General features: G+C 46.5%; 1 protein-coding gene across 6 annotated transcripts in view; it reads right to left on the reverse strand.

Annotated features, from left to right (window-relative positions):
* LOC110131117 (transmembrane protein 132B) overlaps positions 1 to 15,036 on the reverse strand; it is a 378,266-nt gene that overhangs the window by 242,376 nt on the left and 120,854 nt on the right. The window contains exon 1 of one of the 6 annotated variants that reach the window (XM_020883537.2): positions 14,081 to 14,176. The exons of the other annotated variants lie outside the window; for them this stretch is intronic. The gene's annotated coding sequence lies outside the window, so the exon portion shown is untranslated. Of the gene's footprint in view, positions 1 to 14,080; positions 14,177 to 15,036 lie in introns of those variants that run through there. 6 annotated transcript variants of the gene reach the window in all.

Here is a 15,036-nt window from a genome sequence, read left to right on the forward strand (position 1 = left end):
TCGTGGTCATATCTTTTGGTTTATCAGCTCCAGCTTCCTCAAAGTCTCTATGCTCTCTACTACAGAAGGGGCCAGCAGGATGAGAAAAGGTTCAAGGGATTTTGAGAGGACTGGGGGATTACCTAGCTATGGTGGGAGGGGAAAAGAAAGAATTAAGAGTTGTGCTGGGCTGAGGCTCAGGCAAAAGAGTGCGACAGCCACGGAGACCAGGGAGAGCATCCCTGGGGGAGGGGGATGCACTCTGCCTGGGGCATAGTGAGTCTGAGAGACAAGTGGGCCCACCCGGTAGAAATGCCCATGAAGTCATGCATTAGACACAGCAGCCACAGGTCAGAAGGACTCTGACCGAGGGAGGGATGTGGATGCTACCAGAAAGGCGGTGGCAAGTGCAGTCACTTGGGGAAGCAGCCCAAAGAGACACCCACAGAGTGAGAAGTGACACCCTAATGTGGGGGGCTCTGGCAGGTGACAAGGAACCTTGAGGAGAAAGCTCCGAGGGGCACTCACAACGTGGAGCCGGGGAGAGATGGATGTCTATGTTATCAGAAAAGACATCACTGGGGTACTTCCCTGGGGTCCAGTGGCTAAGATTCCGAGCTCCCAATGCAGGAAGCCTGGGCTCAGTCCCTAGTGGGGGAACTAAATCCTGCATGCCATAACTAAGACCCAGCACAGCCAAATAAATAAATAAATAAAAATAAATATTTTTTAAAAGAACAGCTATCAGAGTGCTAGGAAGATTTCTGAGAAGGAGGGATCCTTCCCTGAGAAGAGCCCGAGCATTTGACAACAGCTTGGATAAACTTGGTAGAGTTTCAGTGGAGATGCAGTGGCAAGAAGCAGAATGTTGGAGGCGAGGAGCAGGCAGAACACGAAGAAGGGAAGCACTGAAAACAGACAACTCTTTGGAGAAATGTGGCCAGAAAAAGGAGGATCAGACTAGGAGTTAGAGGTCCCTCCCCTTGAGTCTGGTCCGAGACCATCTTCTGGTAGCTGTAATCCATCATGCCCTTGGACGTCCCTGGTGCAGATAGATAGAACTACTGTCTGCCCAGACACCCCCCTGAATATTTCCTGTAGAATCTGGAGCTGGGACTAGAGTACCAAATCTCCAGCTTTACTCAAATGCCCCCCAGTTCCTAATTTCTGCCATCACCACTCCCCACTTTAAATAGCATTAAGCTGATGTTTACCACCCGGGTTGCTATGACAACGGAATGTCAGAGTGTGCTCCATCCTGAGCTCATGCCTTCTTTATTGGAAACAGGTCAATGAAGAGGGCGGGTAGCTTTTTCAGCAGAATCTGAAGTATTGAAATAAAGATTGTTGAGCCCAAGACCAGTCACTCAAAGAAAGAGTCATTCTCCCCAAAGCAGTGAACAGATCCCAAATCGAGTCTCCTGGAGTCCAAAGGTACAGGGACTGGCCAACTGCTGGACTCTTGGGAGTCTTTTCCTTATTTTTTAAGCATTTGTTATCTCCCCAATATCTGTTCCTTTTCTCTCCCTTTGAGGAAACTTTGGCGATTTGGTCATCAATGGGCATGTAACCCAAACCAGGCCATTGAGATATAAACTGCAGAGATACAAGTTCTCCAGACCTGTCCAGAGGCTCCCCAGAGACACCTCCCCTCTTCCCAGGAACAGTGTGGTGTGAGGACAAGAGTCCCAGGGCTGCAGACGGACGTTTCTGCACTGAGCAGGGAGCTCAGAGCTCCTGGGCGTAAGTCCCAGCCCACAGAAAGTAAACCGGAAGTCAGCCAGAAACTTGGTCCTCAGAGACCCTGCGCTGCTGGGTCAAGTCTCTGTCTCAAATTGGAGGAATCCTTGCAGGCACACACGTCTTGAATCTGTGGCATCCTGTGGGGTTCCACGACGTGTGTAGGAAGAGGAGAAACTGCCACCAGGGAAGGCAGCTATAAAGTTCCAACTAAAAAGTTGGAAACAGAAAACAAAGAGTCCTTTTAAAAACAACACACAGGAAGTGAGCATCTCCTTGCGCCATAAAAATGAGCCAGCTTCCGGTGAGATATCTGAGGCCCTGTGTTTCTGGAATTCTTTGCAAAAATGTCACATCTCTGATCAACGACTTTCCAGTGCCAACGATCCATAGATTCAAATAATCATTCTTTGAATGTTTAATGAATAAATACATTGACCAAAAGATTACTTTCCAATCATTTCTCCAATGTGGCAACTTCTTCCAAACAGTCAAATCCAACACAAGCCGGTCTGAACCGGAAAATCGCCCGTCTCCAAAAACTGTGTGCATTTCATGTCATTCTCCTCCTGCCTGGACTATGAATGCCTCTCACATAACCACGCATTTTACGGTGCCTCAGAACGGTCATGTTTTGTTGAGAATTCAAAAGCTTTCTTGTGGCCTTTTCTCTGAGTTTCATGTGTTTGTACCTTACACGTATGTTCCCGGGACATGGCAGCTGTGTCCTGAAAAGTCATCTGTATTCCTTATTCAATTTGCAAAACTCATAAACGTGATGGAATTGGTGTCACAGGCTATGATGTCCTCCCCTGTTTCCTAACTATGTCAGTGGAAAGACTTGTTTTGCATTTATGGTAGATAACTGTCTATGCCAGTGGGCCAGAGGAATTTTGATTGAACCCCACTGAAGTTGGGGTCTCTTCCTTCCCAAACCAGGAGATGCCACCACTTACCTCCAGCTGACAAAAATCCAAAAGATCAGATCTACTGTGGTTTGGTGAGTCTCTGCGGACACAATCTCATTCATCACTCAAAGGTGTAAAATTGATCATTTGACAAAATCCATCCAAAATTCATCTGCATGTATCCTCTGAGTGAGTAACTGGCCTTCCCAGAATTTATCCTAATACACCTGCACACAGGTGAAATGACAGAGGTGCAAGTTTCCTCTTGGAAACAATCTTTATAACACTTTACCTCGAGTTTCTGTGTGCTAGGTACTGTTTAAGCACTTTCTATAGATGAGTTCACTTCCTCGTCATGCTTCTGGGAGGTAAGCAGGTGAGACCAGAGCTCCACTGAGAGAGGAGGAAGCTAAGGGACACCATGAGGTGAAGCAATTTGGCCGAGCATTTCTGTAAGGGGCCGAAGCCTGGAAACCAGTCAAGTGTTCATCGATAAAAGAGTGGCTGCATCAGTGCTCTGACAGCCATACCATGAAATGAAATTACAGGACGTGAAAAAATGCAGCTTTTTATGTTAGAAAAAGATCTCCAAGACATATTGCATGTTAAGTGAAAATAACTAGGTACAAAATAGTGACTGCGGTTTACTAGTATTCGAGAGGGGAAAACAAACTATATATACATATGGAAAGACATATTTATGTGCTTTTCCATGCATAAAGCTCTCTGAACACACTGGGGAGAAGCTAAGAACCCTGGTTGCCTGTGCAAAAGAAAACTGGATCACTGTTGGGCAGTCAAGATTTTTTTCATTATAGTATCATCACTTTTTTTTCATTATCATCATTTGTATATTTTTTGAAATTTCAGGCATATGAATCTATTCTGTCTTCACAGATTTTAATAGTCCTGTTGAATAGTCCTTTACATACCATAAGATGTACCCATTTTAAGTGTACAGTTCGATGTGAATCTGTACAGTGTGTAATCATCACCACGATCTAGTTTTAGAACCCTGCCATTGCCCCTAAAAGTTCCCCATGCTGGTATGTAGGTGACCCCCACCCCAACTCATGGCCCCAGGCAACTACTGATCTGCTGTCTGACTCTATAGTTTTGCCTTTTCTAGAAATTCATATGCATATGTAGTCATACCATATGCAGACTTGTGGGTCTGGGTCCTTTTACTCAGCACGATTATTTGAAAGTCACCCACATTGTTTCATGAATCAGTGGGTGATTCCTTTTTATTCTATTGTATGAATATGCGGTAGTGTGTTCATGCATTCACTAGCTGATGGACATCTGGGCCATTTCCAGCTGAGGGCAATGATGAATAAAGCTGTTAGGAATACTTATAAACAAGTCTTTCATTTCTATTAGGTTAGATACCTAAGGGTGGAATTGCTGAGTCATAGGGTAGGTGTCCATTTCATTTCACTTTCCAAGAAACAGCCAAACTACTTCCCAAAGCAACTGCACCATTTTACATTTCCATCAACAGGAGTCCAGTTTCTCTACATTCTTGTCGACACTTGATATCATCAGCCTTTTGTATTTTGGCCATCCTGTTATTCTCATTACATTTTTTTTTTAAGATTTTTTGATGCAGACAATTTTTAAAGTCTCTACTGAATTTATTGCAGTATTGCTTCTGTTTTATATTTTGGTTTTTTGACCTCAAAGTATGTGGGATCTTAGCTCCTCCACCAGGGATCAGATCCACACCTTCTGTACTGGAAGGCGAAGTCAACCACTGCACCACCAGGGAAGCCCCCCTCATTCCAGTTTTAATCTACATTTCCCCAATGACTAATAGCATCAAGTATCTTTCTCTGTCTTCAAAACATATTTTAAAATCTGAATCTGAAACTACTCTATAGAAACTGAGAAATTTCACATAAAAATCAGGAACTCTGATTTCTCTCCCTAAAATCTGACAAATCTGACACTCATGGAGACCCAACACCTCTTTTCCAGAAATCTTGCTTTCTAATTTTTCTGACACAGGGAAGCAATCCATTGCATATACTGCATATTATAATAGTAACATCTTTAGTGGGATCTGGAGCAGCATTCTTTCATCAAACCAACAATGGTTCCCAGACTTCCCTGATGGTCCAGTGGTTAAGACTCTGAGCTCCCAATGCAGGGGGCCCAACTTCAATCCCTGGTCAGGGAACTAGATCCCGCATCCCACAACTAGGACCTGGCACAGCCAAATAAATTTTTTAAAATAAGAAAGTCAACAATGGTTCCAAAGTCAAAGATAAGAACACTCATCCTCATGGTATAAGTCATAAATGAGCTCAGGTGAGGTTTTGCCACCAAATTACTCTGCTAAAAATTTACCCAAAGCATTTCAGTTTTCAGAGCTTTGAGGATTTGGAATTTCACGTGAGAGATGATGACCCTGTGACACCTGCTCCCTTGCACCAGGATGGTCAGTCAGTTCAGTTCAGTTCAGTCGCTCAGTCGTGTCCGACTCTTTGCGACTCCATGAACCGCAGCACGCCAGGCCTCCCTGTCCATCACCAACTCCCGGAGTTTACTCAAACTCATGTCCATTGAGTTGGTGATGCCATCTAACCATTTCATCCTCTGTCGTCCCCTTCTCCTCCTGCCTTCAATCTTTCCCAGCATCAGGGTCTTTTCAAATGAGTCAGCTCTTTGCATCAGGTGGCCAAAGTATTGGAGCTTCAGCTTCAGCATCAGTCCTTCCAATGAACATTCAGGACTGATTTCCTTTAGGATCAACTGGTAGGATCTCCTTGCAGTCCAAGGGACTCTCAAGAGTCTTCTCTAACACCACAGTTTGAAAGCATCAATTCTTTGGCGCTCAGCTTTCTCTATAGTCCAACTCTCACATTCATACATGACTACTGGAAAAACCATAGCCTTGACTAGATGGACCTTTGTTGGCAAAGTAATGTCTCTGCTTTTTAATATGCTGTCTAGATTGGTCATAGCTTTTCTTCCAAGGAGTAAGGGTCTTTCAATTTCATGACTGCAATCACCATCTGCAGTCTATACCAGGAGGGTACGTGCTTTCAAATGCTGGCAATCCCCGAATAGAGGACCAGGGCATATTCTGAGGGCATTTTCCTTTGTCCTATGAGCAGGCTCAGGGCTGGGGTAAATGCATTTGCTTCCATTTAAGTCAGTCAAAGATCCTGAGATCTGCTTAGATTCCCACCCCCTCGGAACCTCCCCTGTACTTAAAGAATGAAAGGACACCGGCACTCTTTACAGAGCAAACAAACCTATTCCTTTTCCTAGCTGAGTTTACCCAGGATTTCCCACCTGGACCCCCCTCGCATCCTCTCTGCCAACAGGCCTGCTCCACGCTCACAAAAGCTGACTGTTTCAAAACCTACTGGCAAATCTTATTAAAGTAATCCCCCTCCCTGAACCCAGATTATTACAGCCACCTTTACAGCAGAATAAAAATTAATTTTCTCCACTATAATAAGAACGATAAGAATGAATCACTTGGGACCAAATAAAGATTACAATTAGCTCCAGCAGAATAAATCTAAATTTAATGCAGGCCAGCAATTTCTCTCCACTCCTGTTTCCTGTCTGATTCCCGTATGAATGAGGTTGCTGGGTTAGACTACCTCACTGACTGGGCCATTGTTGATACAGTTCCAACAAGGGGCTCTGGGAGGAACGCCAGGATTCAAGCCAACACTCCAAACAAAGGCTGCAGGCTTAGTTCAGGACTTGGAGACATTGCCAAGGCAGGCCATGTCTTTGTCAGAAACAATGAGCTGCGCTGCCTGAGCTAGGCAGTCCTTCTGTATCCCTGTGGACGGTGTGGGTTAGCTAACCACTCTGCATGATTATCTACCCCCTTCCGGTAACTGCATTCCAGTTTTCCTTTGGGAACAATCTCCTCCCCCTCTTGGTATTTTGCTGCTGCCGCTGCTAAGTCACATCAATCGTGTCCGACTCTGTGCGACCCCATAGACGGCAGCCCACCAGGCTCCGCCGTCCCTGGGATTCTCCAGGCAAGAACGCTGGAGTGGGTTGCCATTTCCTTCTCCAATGCATGAAAGTGAAAAGTGAAAGTGAAGTCGCTCAGTCATGTCCAACTCTTAGCGACCCCATGGACTGCAGCCTACCAGGCTCCTCCATCCATGGGATTTTCCAAGCAAGAGTACTGGAGTGGTCGCCAGTGCCTTCTCCATCTTGGTATTTTAGGTAGCTGCAATTCCACTCTCATCTCCAGGAATGGGTACTTGACCCAGGTCTGGCCAGTCAGAGACCCAGCACAGGTCAGTGATGATGAGGCACAGGACTTCTATTTGAAATATTTGGCAAGGACTCTTTATTCCCTCTGGCTTTTACTGAGAGGTCATCTTATCCCCATATGGATGCATAGAATAAGCTAATCCTCAAGGGAAATCCAAGATAAGGAGAGATATTAGGTCCTGATAACAATATTTTTAACTGCTGGATCAAGCCATACCTGAAGCTTTTCAACTGTATGAGCCAATACATTCCCTTTTTCCCTGGTCTAATGTTTTCTGTCTCTTGAAACCAAACGTACCCTCACAGGGGTTTCTTGGCATTTCATAGAAAAATGAGCCCATCACTAAACTGGGCCCTCTGTGATAATAAATAGGGTGTCTGACTCCTCAGAGGACTAGAGAAGACAGGATTTCACCCACAAAGACATAATGACTCAGATCTAGATCCCAGGCAAACAGGAAAGTAATGGGGTAATACAAGGAGCATGGCTGTCCAGTCAAGACTTGGAAGTATGCTCAACAAGCTAAACAACAAGCTCAGTTTCCTGAAGGGCCAAGAGTTCTGAACTCCACCAGGAGGGATGGGTCTGAGCTTCCCAAGTGTGTGTTGCTGGCATTTCCAGATGATTTTGATAAACAGCTGGCACTTTGAATCCACCCACACTGCCTGAAAATTCAAATACTAACAAGGCTGCTTTCTGTCTACTTCCAACAAAAAGTAGGTGAGCCTGGGCAGTGTCCTTCCATGCAATGCAAACCCTGCACTATGAGTCCAATAGAACGGCAAGGACCTCGAAGATCCCTCCACGGGGCCAATGGGAAGATGTGGTTTGGTTTTTCTTCCTCTTCCTCCTCTCTAGCTTGCAGGGTTCCTCTATCCTCAATGAACTCTATCCCCTGTGACCTTGTAGAATGCATCCTACACCCTGGTGCCCAACAGGCGGCCAGCTAGACTGATCCAGCTTTCGTGACAAAGAGAAGCTGTTGTCTTGGCAAGGCTTTGCCCTAGGGCATCTGCCTGCTCCCCTGAAGAGCAAGCCCCTCTCTGTTCTCTCTCTTTATTTGAACAGAGAAGATCCCTGTCCTCTGGGGGTCAGAGAGAAAGGCCCACCCACAAGCAGAGGGTGGACAGGCTGCCCCCATCAGCCAGGGTCAGCGAGAAGGAGGACACCCAGACCCGAGGGGAAGCACACAGTAAATGCCCCCTCAGCAGCATGGGTAGGTTAATCTGAGGCCACCATTAGCCGTGGGATCTGTGAAGGGTCAGGGTCAGCCTGTGGCCAAGAGAAAAGAGGCAGTGTGTGTGACCAGAACAGAGGCTGGGCAGCAGCATGAGTCAAAACCAACTGGTCCTCATGGGGCTTTGAACTTGAGACAGTAGAGCCATTGACAGGGGAGCATTTGGAGCTAAAAGAGCAGAGGGCCTCTCCTGGGGCGGGGGGGGGGGGGGGGGGGGGGGAGGGCGGCATTGCATATCCTCATCACTTTCCCTCCTTCTTCCCTCCACCTGTCACTCCAAAGAGCTTGTTCGGAGGTTCCAGCAGGGGAGCGCAGCTACTCGTTTACCGTTGACCCAAGACTGGTCCTCCTCTATTGGGGAAGGTGGTCCTCTGCACAGCTCCAGGAGGGATGGACATGGAGTGGTGAGGAAGGAAGGGGACACCTGCCTAGCCAGCCAGATCAGTCGAATCCACCCTGGTGATTAATGGGGTGACAGATGTCACTACCAGATTGCCCCCATGTCCCACCTGTAACCCTTGAGTTCACTGTCACCACTAACAGCATCTACTACGTCCTGCACATTCATGGCACCCAGCTCTGAGTGAAATGCCCTACAGGCACCATCACCGCAGAAAGCTCCTGCATCAACCCTGTGCAAACAGTCACAGGGGCTGATTCTACCCTTTCTACAGGTGAGGAGACTGACAGAGAGGACTCAGCCAAGGTCACTGGGACAGCCCAGCCACTTCTGATTCTCTTACCACTTCTCTGCCCTACTTACCTGGGAAACTAAGCTCTCACTGATGACCTCTGGGAACACTCAGAGTCAGTGCCAGGGAGGAAACCAAGGACTTTCAGTCCATTGCCTTTCAGATTTTTGTTTTTAGCTTTACATATTTTTGCTAAGACAAACTATTTTTTAATCAATTTTATGGGAGTATAGTTCCTTTACAATGTTGTGTTAGTTTCTGCTGCACAGTGGAGTGAATTGGTTATAGTATATATATACACACACATATGTACATATACATCCCCTCTTTTTTGGATTTCCTTCCCATCTCACAAAGCACTGAGCAGAGTTCCCTGTGCTAACAGTAAGATCTCATTAGTTATCTACTTTATACCTAAGAGTATATGCATACCAGTCCCAATCTTCCAATTTATCCCTCCCCCACTTAACTCCTTGGTATTCATCTACTTGTTCTCTATACCTGTGTTTCTATTTCTGCTTTACAAATAAGTTCATCTGTACCATTCTTCTAGATTCCACAGATAATAGATATTATACAATACTTGTTTTTCTCGTTCTGACTTACTTCATTCTGTATGACAGTCTCTAGGTTCATCCACATCTCTATAAATGACTTGATTTCATTCCTTTTTTGGTTGAGTAATATTCCATTGTATATATGTACCACATCTTATCCATTCCTCTGTTGGTTGACATTTAGGTTGCTCCCATTGTATTGGAAAAGCTTCCATTCCAATTGGCTATTGTATTGGCTATTGTACATTGGGGTGCTCAAACTATTTTTAAATGTATGATGTGATATTTAAGATATGCAAAAGACTGTTTGAAACAATAAATGCACACATACCACTGAAGAAATAAACATCACGAATCAGCTGATGGCCCTGGGCTCAGTCCCCATCACATTCCCCTCCTGACCCCAAAGGAACCCCTTTTCTGAACTTGGGGTTCCTCATGGTTGCATTTTCTTTTACCTTGACTACAGTATATGATGTCTATTTACACCACAATATACTGTATTGTTTCTGGAGTTTTAAACATTGTATAAATAGGAGTATAAATCTATTCCTTTGCAATTTGCATTTTCCACTACACATTGTATTTGTGAAATTCACATCTATTGATACACATTGCTGTCACCCACTCATTCTGCTACTGCATTACATCCCATTGTATGGAAATACCATATGGATCCATTCTTTTGCTGGATATTGAGGGAGGTTCCAAGTTTCTGTGATAAGACATAATGTTTTAAGAAACAATTCTCATACGTGTCTCCTTGTTTACATTTATTTGCATTTCCATTTACAGTGGAGTTTCCAAGTTGTTTCAGGAAAGAAAAACTTTCTTATGGGGAAGCTGATAAAGATGAGCACTAAGAGCTTTATGGAAGTGGCAGAGGTGGGTCTGGGGTCCCTCCCGTTAAGCCTACCCCACCCTCTAAGCACCCCCAAAAGGTGAAGGCTCAGAGTAGAAGCACAGCAGACAAGGTGTATTTGCCAACAGCCACCCATCATGGAAATGGAAGGACTAGAATCGAAAGCCAGTGTCCCGCTCCTGGCCCAAGAAAAGCCAAAGACAGGGACTGAGAGAGAAGATCACCTCTTTCTCGGTGCTGCCCGGCTGGCAAGCCAGGGATGCAAGTGTCCTAGTGCTTCTGCATATCGACTGCTTATGGGAAGAGGAGGCAGAGAGCCTCTTTCTACGCAGATGCCTATGAGGCCACAACAAGCTCTCACTGGGACTTCGCTGGTGACCCAGTGGTTGGGAATCCACCTGCCAGTGCAGGGGAAACAGGTTCAGTCCAAGGCGTGGGGAGATTCGACATGCTGCAGAGGAACTAAGCCGGTGCACCACAGCCCTGAAGCCGGCGTGTCCTAGAGCCTGCGCTCCACAACAAGAAAGGCCACCACAATGAGAGGCCCACGTACCACAACTAGAGAGTGCCCCTGCTCATCGAAACTAGAGGAAGTCTGCCCATCAGAGAAGACCCAGCATAGCCATAAATAAATATATATATATATATATACACGCAAATTTTTAAAAGCTCTCAGTGAATTTAAATAACAGCATTTAACATTTATACAGCACTCACTCTGTGCCATGGGACCATCCCAAGCACTTGACATGCAGTAATCCACTTTTACTTTCTCTACAAGTTCCTTCATGGTCAGCTCCTTCATGGGTTGAAACAAAAGCACAGAGAGCTGAAGTCACTTGCTCACAGTCACACAGCTAGCAGGGGTGGAGGGAGAATCTGAACCCAGGTAGTGGCAGGTTGTCCACTCGGAGCCCCTACTGGTCGAATGCCACCTATGGAACTCATCCTTAAAAAAAAACACCCAGAATATCGAGAAGGCAGGCACCACAAGCACAAGCACAAGCTGGGCCAGGAAGGTAGTGCAGAGTGAAGCGAGCAAGCAGAAGAAAATGAAGACAGGCTTGGGGGGAGCCCTGCTGCATAGTCTCTGTAGGAGACATCACACCCTCACCCAGACAAATTATCGATCGGTTGTGATTTGCAATTGCTCTGTGCCTTTTCTAGCCTGAATCTACCTCCTCTGAGTGCATGCCTGCCTGGTCTCTGGGACTGATCAAGTTGACAAGCCCAGGAAGATGCTCTCTTCAGTGAGGGAAACAGCAGAAGCCAGGCCAGGGAAAACAAGAACCTGACCCACATAACAGCCACTACTCCACCTGCAAGCACCTCGCCCAGCCGCCCAGCCTCACAGCCTCCCAGGCAGCCAAGGACAGTGCAAAGAAGACATGTCTCAGTTCATCTTGATTCTGATCTATGATAGAACAGCCAGGCGGCCTGGGTCATCGCGCCAAAGAAAGGCAAATCCATCCCAACTTCTAACCCCTGAGACTCAGCCGGAAAATGACAACAGCCCCGGAAATGTCGCTAATTTGCATTGAAAGAAAAGATCTTTGTGCCTTCCTCGCAAGGGTTCACGACCTTGAGCTGTTCCCAGCTTAAGAGGATTTGCCGGCTTCAGGCCCTCGCTGGCTCAGTCTCGGGCTGGAAGAAGCGGCTGAGCCTCTTGTGAGCCCAAATACGGAGGCGCCTACTCAACAAGAAGCAAGAAGCCCATGGGAGCCCAGTTGTCACCTGTCTTCTGATCCTCTCAGCCCACCCAGGGCAGAAGGCAGTTTTCTTGAGAACCTGTTCTGAGAGGGATAGAGGGGAGGGCCTGCCCCCTGCTGTCAAGTGGATGTCAAATTTCGGTGAAACCTCCAGCTACTAAGGAGGGGCCATTGCTGCAGAAGGCAAGACCTTGTAAACATTCTCAGATGCCCACAAGGCATGTCGATGCTGGTTCCCAAAGGACAAATTCTGAGCCGGCTGCTGGACCACGAATTGGATGGAGATTTTTGGAGAAAGAGAGCATCATGGAATTTGCTCCACACACTCAGACAAAGGGTTCTGCACACAGTTATATACGAGCTCACACACTGCCCAGGCAGATGCCGAATGGAGGGAAGAGAAGAATTCATAGCCCCATTGATAGGAATTCCATTTAGTCGGTACATACACTGAAAGCCCCTCGTGCCTCAGGAGACAGAGAAACAGAGATGCCCCTACACATGCCCCATGGCTCGGTAATGCCTGGCACCAACTGTGGATTTCGTGCAAACTAAGATGGAGGAGCCCTTGTTCAGGTAGGGGACGTGGGTTCGATCCGGGGTCAGGGAACTAAGATCCAACATGCCTCAGGGCAACTAAGCCCAGAAGCCTGGGTGTCACAATGAAGATGCAGCCCAACCAAAAAAACAAAAACATCAAGCTGGCAACAACAAAGCATTAAATAAAGTATGGGACCCTCCTGAGGGTGGTACCCTGTGTAACTGCACGGGTCACATGTCCGCAACACCAGTTGAGGATGCATGTGGCAGAAAAATAGTTCAAATCAACGGAGGGAAGGAAGGAGAGAGAGAAAGAGGTAAGGGGAAATCAAGAAAGAGAGGAAAATGTATATTTAACTCCAGAAAAGACAAATCCAATCCGTAGTGGCAGGAAGATAACAATAGTTACCTGGGGCTGGAGAGGGTTAGATGGAGTAGGGGATGTACTGTATGGGAAGTGGTACAGGTATTTTGGAGGTGATAAAAATGTTCAGAGCTAAATTATGGTGAAGATTAAATGTGTATATAAATTGTCAACATTCATCAAAATACTATCCACTTAAAATGGATATATTATACTGTATGAAAATGATACTTCAATAAGGTTTACTTTAAAAAAAAAATGAGAGAGAGAGGAAAGCAAAGAAAAAAGGAAAAGACAAAAAGAAATACACTGGACCATGCAACTCACAACCCAGAATTGTTTATGCCTGCCTGGACCTAGAGATTGACAGAATCATAAATGTCAATGTTTATTGAGCCTTGCTGTGTTTTGGTCACTGTCCTAAGGGATTTACATGTATTAACTCATTTACTAGTCACAACAATTCTCTGAGGTAGGTTTTTACTGTCTCTACTTTTTTTCATTGCAACCTCGTGACACGTGTTTTATAGTGTCAAGTTTGGGCTTCTTTTCCCCTTTGACTCTCTCTATTTTTAATTGAAGTATAACTGATTTACAATGTTGTGCCAATCTCTGCTGTAGTGCTTCAGCTACATACATACAGACATTCTTTTTTATATTCTTTTCCATTATGGTTTGTCATGATATTGAATATAGCGCCCTGTGCTATACACTGGGGCCTTGTTGTCTATCTAATTCTAAAGGTAATAGTTTGCATCTCCCAACCCCAAGCTCCCAGTCCATCCCTCTCCCTCCCCACCCCCTTGGCAGCCACAAGTCAGTTCTCTGTGTCTGCGAGTCTGTTTCAGGCACAGCCTGAAGTAGTTTGCCCAAGGTTCCAAATCCAGTCTGGAGCTAAGCCAGGATTCACCCCCTGGCGATCTGAGCCCAAGCTCACACTGGAGGTGTTACAGAGAAGTTATCCAGTCTGTGTCCTCAGCAGGAACCAGCTTTTGAATGACACAGGCAGCACCCAGTGGCCGAGAGGCAGAGGCGTGGGCAGTGGCTGAGGCAGAGGCAGAAGGTGTCGAGAGAGGCCTCTCCACGGGCTTGCAGCCTGTGCATTAGGGATGACCCACTCCAGACACTGCCCCCATCACACGTCCCCCCATAACTCCACAGTGACAGGCAAGACAATGAGCTGGGGACATTGACACGGTCTATAGAGCCTGCTTCATCACTTCCAAATCCACACCTGAAATCTCCAGGAGCAGCTCTCGGGGAATGTGCCTATCAGACGTTCCTGGGTGGCTGCCCTGGCGGAATGCAGCTGTCCAGACGCATTAGCTGTGTCGTTCATCAGCCCCACAGGCCCCAGGAACAGAGGCCGCTCTCCTGGAAGATGGTGGCACTTGGCCTAAGGCTCTCCAAACAGTGCGCAGGCATCTACCCAGGGACCCCAGGGGGCCACCCCAGGAGCAGATCTGCCTACAGCCAAGCTTTCATTCTGAACATAGGTTTACTGTCAACCTTTCAAAAAAGAGCTCAACTCCAGACTTCTCGAAGAAATGGTTGATTCTGGAGCAGGAAACATACCAGATGAACCTAAAATAGCTTGTGCCAGGAAACGGGTGAGTGTTCCAAAAGTGACAGGGACGTGTCAAGAGGACACATGAGCCAGCCTGAAAGGAACGCTTGCCAGCAAAAGCTGGATCAATTTAGAGTATCCAAGCAAAGAGCAACTCCATGGCTGAAACACATGGAGTATGTTCAAATCCCTGAGCTCACAATGATTGTCAAAAACCAAAACAGGCAGGATCCACAAGGCTGGATTTCTGGCTCCCCTTGAAAAGCTGGAAGACCTGGAAGCATCAGACCCACATTCCCATATGACTACAGCTGGCCAGGGCTGGGGAGTCTCTTGACAAGCGGAGCAAAAAGCGGTCTCTGCTTTGCCACAGTTCTCACCACTCCCTATTACCTGACCTGGAGACAGAATCCCGACAGCTCTTTGGTTTCCATAGGAGCACTTGCTTCACTCCTTTATAACACGAGCCTGTTGCTTTGATCTGAAATGTCCTTCCAATCAGACCATCCCTCATCACTGAAAGTCAGGTCTGGCCTGACCAGCCAAAGGAGATACTACTTCAGCTTCTCCAGGCTGCATCTCACGCAGCCCGGAGGGAAATATCAAGATACTGAAAAAAAGAT

Source organism: Odocoileus virginianus, chromosome 12 (assembly GCF_023699985.2).
Source record: "Odocoileus virginianus isolate 20LAN1187 ecotype Illinois chromosome 12, Ovbor_1.2, whole genome shotgun sequence".
In the NCBI taxonomy this organism is placed as follows: domain Eukaryota; kingdom Metazoa; phylum Chordata; class Mammalia; order Artiodactyla; family Cervidae; genus Odocoileus; species Odocoileus virginianus.